The sequence below is a fragment of the Haemaphysalis longicornis genome, unplaced genomic scaffold (genome assembly GCF_048455015.1).
Source record: "Haemaphysalis longicornis isolate Haplotype H1 unplaced genomic scaffold, Haemaphysalis longicornis Haplotype H1 scaffold_106, whole genome shotgun sequence".
Taxonomy (NCBI): domain Eukaryota; kingdom Metazoa; phylum Arthropoda; class Arachnida; order Ixodida; family Ixodidae; genus Haemaphysalis; species Haemaphysalis longicornis.
Genome location: NW_027526211.1, coordinates 663,393 through 675,995, shown reverse-complemented (window position 1 = coordinate 675,995; position 12,603 = coordinate 663,393). Strand labels below are relative to the sequence as shown.

Sequence of the window (12,603 nt, the reverse complement as noted above, 5' to 3'; positions counted from 1 at the left end):
AAAATCCCACTTTTTTAGCGTGCGCTGCACGGAAACAATGCTGCGTGCGAGTGACGGTCATCTCGTTCAATTGCATTGCAAGCGTCTGTTGTAATGAACGTTTGTTGCACTGCGGCCATTAGCATTCCGGCCGTGTTGGAAAAAACCTTCGCTACAAATTTGCAATTAACAACACAACTTAGCACAAATCAGACTAATGTTGGAGCATCTAAGCGTACCCCATAATAAAAAAAAATGGATACATAGAGAACTTCGGAAATTCCTTGGGTTCTTTGAGTGAATTGAAATTGCGTATATTGTACTGTGGACAATGTTTGATAAAAGAATCAGGCAACAAGGGTAGCCCCTCGGCAAAACGGACGCATAAAAAACAAGTAAGATGTGCTTTTTGAAGACGTGGTGTAATAATTGCAGTGCACATTCTGACATGTATTTCTGGGTGTCTTTGAGAGCCCCATTGTTTCAATCTGCGTGCTGTTGTTTTATTTTTTTAGCGAGCAATTTGTTTATTTTAACGCGAAACATGTGTCCAATCAAGCCGAAATAGTTAAAATAAGATTTTAAAAACAGCGAACCAGTTGCCGCTACCTGTGTGAAAAAAAAGAAACGGCGCCAGTGAACTCGCTGCATTACCGAGATGTGTTAAAAAAATAAATGTAGAAAGAAAGAAAACGCGCGCCTTCCCTCTAGCCCGGCCCTTCGGAAGAAGTTCGGGGAAGCATCGTCACCACTGAAGGCATGTCGCGGCGCGGCAGGACTCGCGGGACGGGGAGACCAGAATACGAAGAATCGAGAGGGGTGCGGAGGGGTCGCGAAACAACTTCTCGTGATCGGCCGGTTCCCTCCTTACCCTTCCTTTGTTCCCTCCTGCTTTTCGCCTCCCGGTCAAAATTTGCGGTGGCTGCGTGGCCCAGTGGCTCGTTCACATTTCACATCGGCGCTTTGCCTAGTTGAAGTTAGGCTTAACTTTTTTGTAAAAACGTGCATCTTATGTCCCCGCGGAGTGTCAGCAGCAACATTTGAAGCTTCGGAAGCTGTGGTAAAAGCAAGATCAGTGGTCCGGATTTCAAGCATCTCGATGTGAGGACTCCTCCAGCGACGACTAACCGGGGTGCTTGGGATAATTGGCACTTTAATGTGAGTGAATGCGACGAATCTCGCAGGCAGCGTGATTTGGAACACGTGCGATGTGCTTCGACAATCGACTGGACTTGCCACGATCCCTGCGTGACTTCGGCAGGTATCGTGCGTGCATACTCTTCAAGATAGTGCAGCACCACAGAGACGTGCGCTTTTCGCCACAGGATATCCTTCCACCCCTTGCTGTCTGAATGCAACGGAACAAGGTTCACAAAGGCAAGCCTTCCAGCTAAAGATTGACTTTCCATTTTAATTTTCTCACGTTCTCTCACGTTTTGCAGTGTAAAAAAATATTTGTTCACTTGTGTTTTAATGGCCCTAACTAATATAAGGAACGAATTTTCGAATGGTTATTGTCGATGCTCGTTTAATAAAAATTATTTGCTTGGTGTAACAGCAACATAAGAGGGCAGTAAAAGCCTCTCCATGACAAAAAGTGAAGCCGCGGTAGTGCCCAGGAACAGTGTTGTAAAAAGAGGAAAATAAAATGGATAAGCACCGCAAACTGCTTTTTTTTTTTTGGACTGTGATCAGGCATGTGCAGTCTGCGTAACATCAAACTTTTGTATTGCATGCATGAATGTACCACTAGTTGCATTGCTTAAATGCCTTTTGGTTCGGCTTTATGAAATCAGTTATTCACTGAAAACAATTTCAAGCTTGTACCAGAAAGGCAAGAATGACCCCAAATGCTTATGTTTGTCGGTCATATTTTTAAGGAAATTGTTATTAAAATTTTGAAATTGAATTAAATTTTATTGAAATCATGCATACTTCAGGTACTTAATAGAAAAAACATCACGGGAAGTAAATTTCTTATGCCAAACAAGTTGAAATTGGAGACATGACAGAATTTACTACGAAAACAGACATGACAGGATTTACTACAGACTACAGAACACGATTTACTACAGACTACAGGGCAGGATTTACTACAGACTACAGGACAGGATTTACGACAGACTACAGGACAGGATTAACTACAGACTACAGGACAGGATTTACTACAGAATACAGGACAGGATTTACTACAGACTACAGGACAGGATTTACTACAGACTACAGGATAGGGTTTACTACAGACTACAGGATGTCCCATTCCCTCACAGGATCATTCTGTCGTATTTTTCTGTTGTGTTTTTCGACTGGGAACCTCGGCTGTCCTGACTATTTATTCAAAAGTTTGACTCAACGTTTGCCTACCTGCTCTTTTCCAACTTTTGCAGTAGTGTTCTTTCCCAAGAACACTGCTGCGTGTTGAGTGTTTATCTAACTCATTACTGGTTTGATGTCATGGACACCAACAGCCTCATCCTTACAGCTTGCATCCCTATTTATTTATTTATTTGTACATACTGCAGCCCCTACTTGGGGCTATGGCAGGAGTGAGCATACAGCAGAATAAGTTCGAACAGCAATTAAACAGAGCGGCGGCACAATATAACAAAAGCACAATCACAACGAATCAGAAATGGCAAGTATAAATTTTTCGAGCAAAAGGGAACTGGTGTCACCAGACAATCCGTTCCAATGTTCAGCAGTTCAAGGGAAAAAAACTAAATTTGAATGTCCTACAGTTCTGCAGTGGTTTGGTTTGATGTTGAGATGGTGATTGTTTCTAGTAATGGACGGCAAGGCAAATGAAAGCTGAATGAATAAGACAGTGAAGCAGTTTCATAAAATTATTGAGTCGGCGCGTGCGTAGTGGGGTAAGTTCTAGGGATGAAGGGGCAAGGGACGGCGAGAAGTAACGGTCATAATGATTATCACTGAACACGTTCAACCTTCCAGCTTTCCTAGAACCTATTTAGAACCGTTCTCTAATCTCCTGAGAGCAAACAAACTCTGTTGTACTTACGGCTGTCCAGCTGGGCCTTCATGGCTTTCTTCGGCGATTCGCCGGCCAGGCTCGTATAGGACTATGGGGCGGACTGCGTGCTCCTTATCCAGGACATCTGCCAGTTCGCTGCGAGAAGTTATAACTGATCTTATCAATTGCCCCAAAACATTTTCTACTGTCGAGCAAGATATTAGTAGTCTGCCTGCACAGTACTCGCGTTGCACCCCATAAGGGAGTATGTGGCGAGGAAATATACGTAAATGGGCACGGTTAGCTTTATTTAGTCAAACAATTCAAAATACAAATATGATTTTAATTATTGCGAAATGCACACTGCCACTAGCATCGGCAGGTTCAAATTCGTCAAAATGGTACAGGCACACTAATTGAACGGATCCAGGTTTTGCATGTTTATAATTTCAGAGAAAGGCCACACACTCTTGCAGCGTAAAACACGAGACAGGAGTATATAAAGAGAGGGACTGCAAAAATCGAGAAACACGCACTCTTCAAACTCGCACTTGGCTGCCTCCTCCCCTGTCCGCCGGCACTTTGACACAACTCTCTTGTAGGCTCGTTCAAGCGATTTCCATTTATTTTTTACTTGGAGCTCGGTGAACGTGGCGCCGAACTCCTCGTTCAGCAGGTCGGCGATGTGGCGCCACAAGTCTTTTTTGTACCTGTGCGCAAGACAAACACGTGTTACAGCGGCCACCACCTGCACGCGTAAAACATGCACTAAGAGAAAACGCACTTGTAGTCGCGCGGCTTTGCTTTGGCCTCTTTGTAGAGGCAAATCAGCCGCAACGTTCTTCTCCGGCTCCACAGAGCTTCGTCGGGAACCGGTGCGTCCCCCGAGGGAGACGCAAAGGCTGCGGCTCCGAAGTCGGCGTGAGCTGCGGCGACATTTCCGTTGTCGCCGCTGGCGAAATCGTCTCGCTCTCCAGCCTCGTGGAGAGGCGAAACGGCAGGCAGTTCAGGTTCAGGCGCCTCTGCATACCTGACCCGTATTTCTCGGCCGTCTGAAATAAAATGCCGCCTCCATTAAACGTGTACCACGCTACGCACGGACTGGCACGACATTCCGCAGATCCTTACCTGTTGTTTTGAAAAGCTCGTGGCCGTCGACAACAAAGGTGGCCCCGCGCTCGTCCAAAACGGGGTGAAGCTCCGTCAAAACTCCGCCAATTGTCACCAGCATTTCTGCGAGACACTTCGCCAACCGACCAACCTCACTGCGCGCGCGCACGGAACCGCGGCACCAAATGGCTGCACCACCTCCGTAGCAGGTGCAGCGATTCTCTGCACCGCAGCGACATCGCGGCTGCAACGTGAGCAATCGAGCGACGCGGTGCAGGGAACCACTCGTGCAGCGGTGAATCGAGCGCTTTGGTGCAGCGCATCCTGCACCGTTGCAGGCGTTGCAGGGAATCGCGTCTGAATCGAATGGAGCTTCAGTTGAAGTGACGTCGGTGACATCACGATGCTGGGGCGCTATTTAGAGGGGGGGGGGGGGGGGGGGGAGGGTCGGCCTGGTTTCTTACGGGATATGGTTTGGGAATAGGCTGCCGGGCGCTTACAGAAGGGGGTGTGGTTCGACCTGTAGCGCGCAAGGGCAAAACTGGTCACCCCGCGAAGACTGCTCGAGGTAGCGTAGAGTAGCTTGCGCTACAATAAGTGGCTAAGAAACATACAGATTTAAAGGGACAGACAACCGATTTTTGTCGCGTATATGTTCTCTAGCTCATATGAAAGTCAGAGTTTTATATAGCCCGGTAACCACAAGCAATTTCTAAACAAATCGGCAGAAATAATTTTAATTTGGCAGCAAACTTTCTGAAATCGTAAGGGTGGCGGTTCGTAGTGTCGAAACTTGGCACTACAATATATGTCCCTGTCACGTGACCTACAAACCTAGCAGCTACTGTAACTGCTGAAACACACTATCCGATCCTTCGCATGCCACAAGGAGGGCTCAATGCTGAAGAATCGCAAACTCTGCACGGCATAGTATTCAGAAATGTAGATAGGTGGAGATATTTGATAAAAAAACATGCAACGTTAACTGAAAACTCTGCGAAATGCGGAAAATATGCACGCTCTACCATACAACGTCACCCTGTCAAAGGGTATGCTGAGAGAGCTCAAAAATTGCGTATTCCACTTCTGGGGTGAAATATGGGCGGCAGCTTTGATTAGCTTGTCACCTCTAGATCAACGTGGGCTGATTGAGAGGGCAGGGAACAAGCTGCTGCATTAGGGGCTTTGGATTTCGGGCTCCCCTCTGCCCAAACTCCCACTCTTTCTTACTGAACAAAGGTATTTGCTTTCTATCTCTCTCTCTCAGAAAAACCAAAACGCTTAGACCAGCCACGGCATGAGGGAATAAGCGCTTTGTACGACAGATAGTGTCGCCTTGTCCCTGAAAATGACCAAGATCAAGCAGCCGCAACCTTCACGTCCACATGTTCAGCCACACAAGCGTAGATGGCGTCTGTTATTTGTGTGTCAGGGCAATTTAAAACCATCTTGGCTAACCTTCGGTAAGTGGAAACCAGACATTGTAAACGTAGCAACGCCCTTCTAAAACGCTCATTCGGCGTCAAAGTAACGCTATCGCGTCCAACATGTCACTGCAACTTTTTCTGATGCAAAAATAACTGTCGGGCGGTCTACTTCATCCTGATCGATAGCAACGTGATGTTGGAATTGCGCCTAACTCTATTAGCTTGGGCAGACCTTAGTGGAACTTCTGTGGAAATAACAATGGGACACGCGGCGTTATCACGCGCATTTGGAGGCTGCTGTGAGCAGCCTCTGATTTTGATGCGCATGCTTCCGTTCCATCACCTATGTGACGCCCGGCCACCGGTAATGGCCGCGTTTTTCAGTTTAGGTTCCCAAAACGGCAATCTTCACGAGCTGTTTGCGTCGCGCGCATTCACGCTTGAAACGCAGTATATTTGCATGTCGCACTCTTTTTATTGGCACTGTTGGATGGCCTTATTTTTACACCGCCGAAAATTTGAGTGCAGTTGACCTTTAGGGAAAAGCTTCAGTATAACAAGCAGCGGGACTGCATGCTTTGTTAGGCAAGCGGATGTTGGATTAGCAGCAACGGTGTTGTTTTAGCCCACTCCCTCCTCTGCTTCGTTGTAAGTGGTTTGTTTTCGTCTTACGGAATCCCAGTAGGCTACTTCTTCACTAAACAAGTCTAACGGGTAGTCAGCTTCCCGAGCTAGTACTCTTTGGGATGAAAAAAGGGAAAACCTGCGGTTGCCGCATAGTGCAACTTGTCACCGACCACCACCGAGTCAAAATGAAGATGCTGGACCAGGGCACTCTGGCGTTAGAAGTAGAACCCCCGTGCGACTCTAACAGACCTGTATTGCTAAGTTTTGACTCCCGCGATGTGCTGAAGAACGCACGCTCATGACGTAGGACCTAAGAGAAAAATTTAGGTATCTTACCTAAAGTATGTATGACCTGCAGGAGAACCTGACGGTTAAACCGGTCCGTTATCTACACCGAAAGCCCTTCCACACGAATAATATCGAAAAGATGAACGTGAGAAGGACCATTCAAGTTCTGCCTCCGGCTGTGACCGCTGCCTTGGAACACCTAAAAGAACAAGTCAGACACGCATGCATCCCATCGTTCGCAACTGCAGGCCACACCATCACATTCATGAGGAACTTCTATCATTGGTTCATACTTCTGGACATGAGCAATACAACCCGGCACCTGCGCCAAAAGTTCCCCGATGTCCGGCACTACGGCGATGCTGACTATGACAAGCTTGAGTGGCTGGAGGTTACCATGCTTATGTACTTGGAAGATGTTAAAAGAAGTTGCGGTGATCCAAGCGAGTTCCTCACGAAGGAGACGTATGAGGAATTTTCTATCACCACCTACTCTAGTGTTTCCTGCATAAGGTACCTTCTGAAAACCGATAGCTTCCTGTTCGTGCATATACCGAATAGAGAAACGGCGCGAGAGCCCGTTGTCTTACCAATTGAGCTACGAGCACACGCAGATACAGGGGAGACAGACGGTGTATTCACCGAGCACAGCTGTGGGTTTACCCCCTGCGTTCTCGCTGAATGCCACGTGATAGCGTCACGTGATCTCTCGCGCCTGTGCGCGCTACGTCCAGGGCACGTGTGGCGGCCGTGTGCACCAGTGGTTTATCCAGGTCGACCTCGAAAACTTTGGACTCGTGTGCAATACCGATACGTGGAATGTGCTTTGAGTTAACTTTCACGAATAATATAACTGCGCTGAAAACGCAAAATCTGAGTGCATATCACACCGGTCATCAGTCTGTTCTGAACATTGTGCTGAAGTGAAATAATAAATAACGTGTTACATGTACAGTGTAACGTGTGAATAACGCAATCGGGCCATAGGCACCCGTGGTAGGTGGTGTATAAAGCTTGAAGGAAGTAGCCTTCTTGTAAAGTGGGTACGCGTGCCGCGTTTCGCGTGATGAGGAAACACCAAGACATGGCAGTAATAAATGAACAAGTTTTATTCTACGCCCCGAGAATAAAAACACAAAATTAGCCGGCCCTTCCCCAGGCCAGTGAAAATAACAGAACGCAACCCTAGGATAACAAGCCGACAGACACCATCTCGTGATAACAGGTGTCTGGGCGGAGCAGTGGAACAGTGATCACCAGCAAAGAACGCTCTATCCTGAACTCGCTTATCGGGGAGCTTCGCCAATTCAACCAGCCGTGGTCAAGCGAAGCGGACACTTACTCGTTTTCCTCGGCGACCTTGCGTCGTGCTGTTGTCCTTCCGTCCGAGTAGGTGGGGGCCTCTCGTCACTCACTTCCACGGGTCAAACACCACCGCTCGACTACGCGCGACTGACCGCCCCCTCGCCACTATCTGCCTATGCTGCGCGCGCATTCTGCGTAGAAGATTGGTATCTCCTGCCGGCTGTGAACTATCAGGGCTTCGTCGTGTGTAATGCTCTGTGCCCTGCGGGCGTACTGCGCACATGCGCACCACCCCCTGCGCCGAGGTGGCCCACAAGCTTCGCTTTCGAAACCCCTCCACAGGGTGCATTGGCCCGCAATTTTTTTTTTTTTTTGGAACGCAGTGCATAGCGCAGAAAAGTCTTGCGAAAAGAAATATGCTCGGTTGTGGAATGCAGGCACAGAATTGTTTACAAAATCCCGCTGTCTTGTCAGGACGTTTCATTGACGATCGCCTGCGTGACTACGAGAACTTTCTCAAAGGTCATGCTGGCAGTCAGCTTGCTGTGCATTGAAAAAAAAAAAAGAAGAAAGGGCACGCGTGACCCACGAGGCTTTCCGTATCGCACAATGCTGCGACGAGTGTATTCGTATGCCCAGTGTCTCGCGTGAACGGAAAAGGGATCGCATATCTTTCGAATTGATACGGGTTTCCTACCATCCTTGTGTGCTTTATGAATTCGTTGTTACAGCCCCGTCGCCTTCTTCTATTTTTTCTTTATTGTTGCGTAGATTTGATTCTTTAGTACAAAGGTTGCGCCCTAATTCAATAAAAAAGATGTGGTTGCTAGTAAATGTTTGTCTCCTCCTTTCTCGTGTCCCGTATCGGGCTGTTTTAATCGCTTCGTTCGTTTTTTTTTTTTTTTTTTTGCCACCCTCTGATTGGCTAGGTAGCACACAAAATAAGCGTCGCTGAAGGAATGAGTGGCATTGTGTTGCTGGAACTACCTCAGTGGCTAAGGTGTTGCGCTGCTGAACACAAGGTCGCGGGTTCGTTTCCCGGCCGCGGCGGCCACTTTTCTGACGGAGGCGAAAAGCAAAAACGCCCGTGTGTACGAGATTTCGGCGCACGTTAAAGATCCCCAGGTGGTCAAAATTAATCCGGAGCCCTCCACTACGGCGCGCCTCATCGCCTGCGTTGCGTCGGCGCGTTAAACCCTGCAATCAATCAATTGCTGGAACTAAGTTCGTCCAGGCAGCTGGTGGCAGCGGTGGCGACGGAAGGGAGCGTATACGTCGGCGTTGGTCTTGGCGTCGGATTTAGTGAGAGCACGGCTTCAGTTCATTTCATTTATTGCATCCTTAAAGGCCCGAAGGCATTACATAAGGGGGGCAACAAATACTCAGTGACTGTGTACAATTACATTATACAATAGTAAACACGCGTAACAATAACGAACAACAAAACAATAAACGGACACTTTCACTGGGGGTTAGATTCAAAAACAGGAACTATTTGGTAAGAATAATTATACTGTGCGCTGATGCACTATCGCTATAGTGTTAGGTTATTGACTGTAATCAAGTGGGTTTCCAGCTTTTGCCGGAATTATGTCCGGTCAGGTGTAACCGCAATGTTCTCGGGGAGGTGATTCCACAGTTTAATTGCATGGGGAAAAAGGAGTCGTACATCGCCGATGTACGGCCGTTAATTCGTGCAATGGGGTTTGAATGATTAGTGCGGGAAGAAGTTCTGTTCGGCGGCTTTAAAAGTTCGTGTCTTGACTGTGGGCGGAAAAAGAAACTGTGCAAGGGGCATAAACGTGAGATGATGCGACGTGAGGCGAGAGATGGCAGGTTGAGTGACTGTTTTAAGGCGGTTACGCTGGTTTCTCTAGAAAACTGTGAGGTTATAAAGCGAGCTGCACGGTTCTGTAGTGATTCTAGTTCGTTGATGAGATATGCCTGGGAAGGATTCCAAATGAGCGATGCATATTCGAGTTTTGGGCGCACGTATGTTAAGTATGCTAGTTTTTTAATGCCGGGAGATGCAGATTTTAGATTACGACGAAGGAATCCAAGTGCGCGCAGAGCGTCTCAGCAGATGGACTGCACGTGCGGCGCGAATGACAAAGACGGGTAGGTACATGCGCACTCCGAGATACTTGTATGACGTGGCCGTGTCGAGAGTAAGAGAATTAATGAAGTAGGTGTGATAAACCGTGGAGCGTACGGGAAAATGACATTGATTTACATTTAGTAAGATTTAAAGGCATCAAAGATTCTTGGCACCATAGTGCAATTGTGTCGAGGTCTTGCTGTAGTTTAGTTTTGTTTTCAGTGTTTTGAATGGCGGAGTATACGACACAATCGTCTGCAAATAAGCGAAGGTTTGTTTGTATGTTAGTTGGAAGATCGTTTATGAATATTAAAAATAGAAGAGGTGATAGGCCTGCGCCCTGAGGCACGCCTGATGAGACGTTAGTTTCGGAGGAGTCATAATTATCTGCAGACGTGTACTGCTTGCGGTTAGTGAAGAAGTGTTGTCCAGGAAACAATATTCGGTGCAATACCCAGTGAAGAAAGTTTCCAAAGTAACAGGTTATGCGGTACGGATCAAAAGCTTTCGAAAAGGGACTGCCCTCTCGTTTCTAGCTTCTAAGCATCCTTCTTGCTTTTGCGAATGCGTACGGTACGTAAAACGTGGAACTTGTATTCAGCGCTTAAATTTTATGGAAAGAATATAATGCGAAATTAGGTGGGCGCTCAGACGTAGTTTTTTTTTTGTTATGATGCTGAAATGGAGTGTAGGTTCTGCAAGAACCTTGATACGCAGGATTGGCTTTTAATTTACTTCTCGCGCTCACGCACTCGAAACATATAACTAATAAATTTAACTTTGTTATGTTTAATTTCACGCGAGTTTCAGCGGCATGGTGTTCCAGAACACAATTTGGCGTTGCAGTTAAGCCATGTGTTATCAGCTGCTTATGCTAACCATCTTGTGATGTAAAACGCCTGACGTCTTGTAAAGTTTGTGAATACTGGTACAAACTTTCCATGTGAAAAGCTGGTCTACGCAAAAAAATAAAACAGCTCAATGCCAGTTTTAAGCACATTTTTCGAGAGCAAAAGGTAAAATTAGGCAACCAAGAATATACGGGGTTGTAATTTCGTCTAGTTGTGTAATGCTTCCATTCTTGAAAATTGCCTGTTTCCAATTTTTGTTCGTTGCGTTTTTATGTTTATGAGCATTGAGGCAATTATTGTCCTCTTTCAACTAATATTGCCGACGTACCGCGTCGCCATCAGTTGGTCAGCTTCTCTTGTTAATTGAAAATTCTTTGGCAAGCTGTCTGAAGACTTTTCACTTAATTTCCAATGAAGACTTTTCACTTAATTACTCAATGAGCTGCAAAGCTGTAAGGTATTTTATATAATTAAGTAGTTTTGTCCTTTTCTGTTTTCCAGGGATGCTTGAGAAATCCACTCACGCGATGTGCGTGTCATAAAGTTGACACAGGTATTAGAAAAAGTCAAGCAAGACAGAGTGGAAAGTGAAGAGGCCTGTTTTGCTATATTCATAAAGGTAAGGTTTTCTCCGTTAGCTAAAAGTTGCTTTACTTCAGTTTTCTGCACCACTTCTATACACTCTATTTTGTTTTCAGAAATGCCTTAAGATTTACCAGCACCACAAAATTGACACACGAATAAGCTCATCTGGCAGCAAACGTCATCCAAAGTGCAGGTGAGCTTCTGAGCACCCTATGTGATGCCCTTTTGTTTGTTTTCCAGGAATCGCTGTCAAATCTCATTTGAACTGCCCGTACAGGAAAATCAATGAGGTCATATTGTATACCAAAAGTCCTGGTGTTCTGACAGGTGAGATATTGTCTATGCTGTAACAACTTTGCAACTTCTTCTAAGCTACAGCGTTTGTTTATTCCTCAGAAACGCCACAGTAACAACCCTATGTTACTGGGTTCATGCATGGCCAAGTATGTCATCAAATTGACTTGTCAAGGCAGAATAACAAGTAAGCCCTGGAGGAGGAAAATGAAGACATCGCTGAAACTGTACTTGCGACATTCAAGACTTTAACAGAATACGTATTCGGCTCGATTGTTAATGGTAAAATAAAACGCACAGGTCCTTTCATTTAAAAGTGTCAGTGTTGTTATTTACGCTAGCTGCATGCGTGTTCCTTGCTTTAAAAATCCGCCATTTCTTTTCGTTATTTTGCCGGAATGCCTTAATTGTGTGTATTGGTCAGTGTAGGGATCAAATGTATGAATATATACAGGTCTAAAATGCCGGTTTATACCTTTTAGAAGTTTATGCGGACGAAGTCAGAACTGCTCGCTTATCATGCAGTCAATCGTCTCTCTAGGAAAAAGTTAACTTGTAATATTTTCATCTAGTTATTGTTGCATGTATATTAGATTCATGTAACTGTAAGTTACCTGTACATTGCTGCAATATTATTGCTCTGTAAGAGAAACATTGCTTGAAAGTCATATCAACAGTGCGCTGATGTGGCCCTCGTGGTGAAAAAACGTATCTGTAAAGTCGCGGTAACGTTGTAGAAAGCATCGCTTGAACATTAAAGCGACGTTTCCTAATGTTACCCGCACGTTGGAAACATAGGCGTGCGCACAGGGGGGGCAGGGGGGGCGGCCGCCCCCCCTAATCATCTGAAGGGGGCGCAAAATTGGCCCATATTTTCCCAATGTAACATATTAAAGTAAATTCTGCTCAGAAATATTTTGCATGTGTTGCAATTCCATTGCATTGAAATAAACTTTTTATAACCATCCCTCTTCGCACTGCGTTCGGACCGCTAGGCCTTCAGTGGGAAGAGGTCGGGAGTTGCTGTAAGGGGGGTGGGGCGCAGCGGTAAGACTTTGCCCCCCAATC

General features: G+C 46.1%; 1 long non-coding RNA gene across 2 annotated transcripts; it reads left to right on the top strand.

Annotated features, from left to right (window-relative positions):
- Window positions 1-9,398: 9,398 nt before the first annotated feature.
- On the top strand, window positions 9,399-11,827 carry LOC144160556 (uncharacterized). 2 transcript variants are annotated; one of them, XR_013320386.1, is made up of 4 exons: window positions 9,399-9,825; window positions 11,158-11,275; window positions 11,482-11,568; window positions 11,638-11,827. It is a non-coding gene; the product is annotated as an uncharacterized LOC144160556 (long non-coding RNA). The 2 variants fall into 2 exon arrangements; XR_013320387.1 differs by having other exon boundaries at window positions 11,355-11,827.
- Window positions 11,828-12,603: the final 776 nt, after the last annotated feature.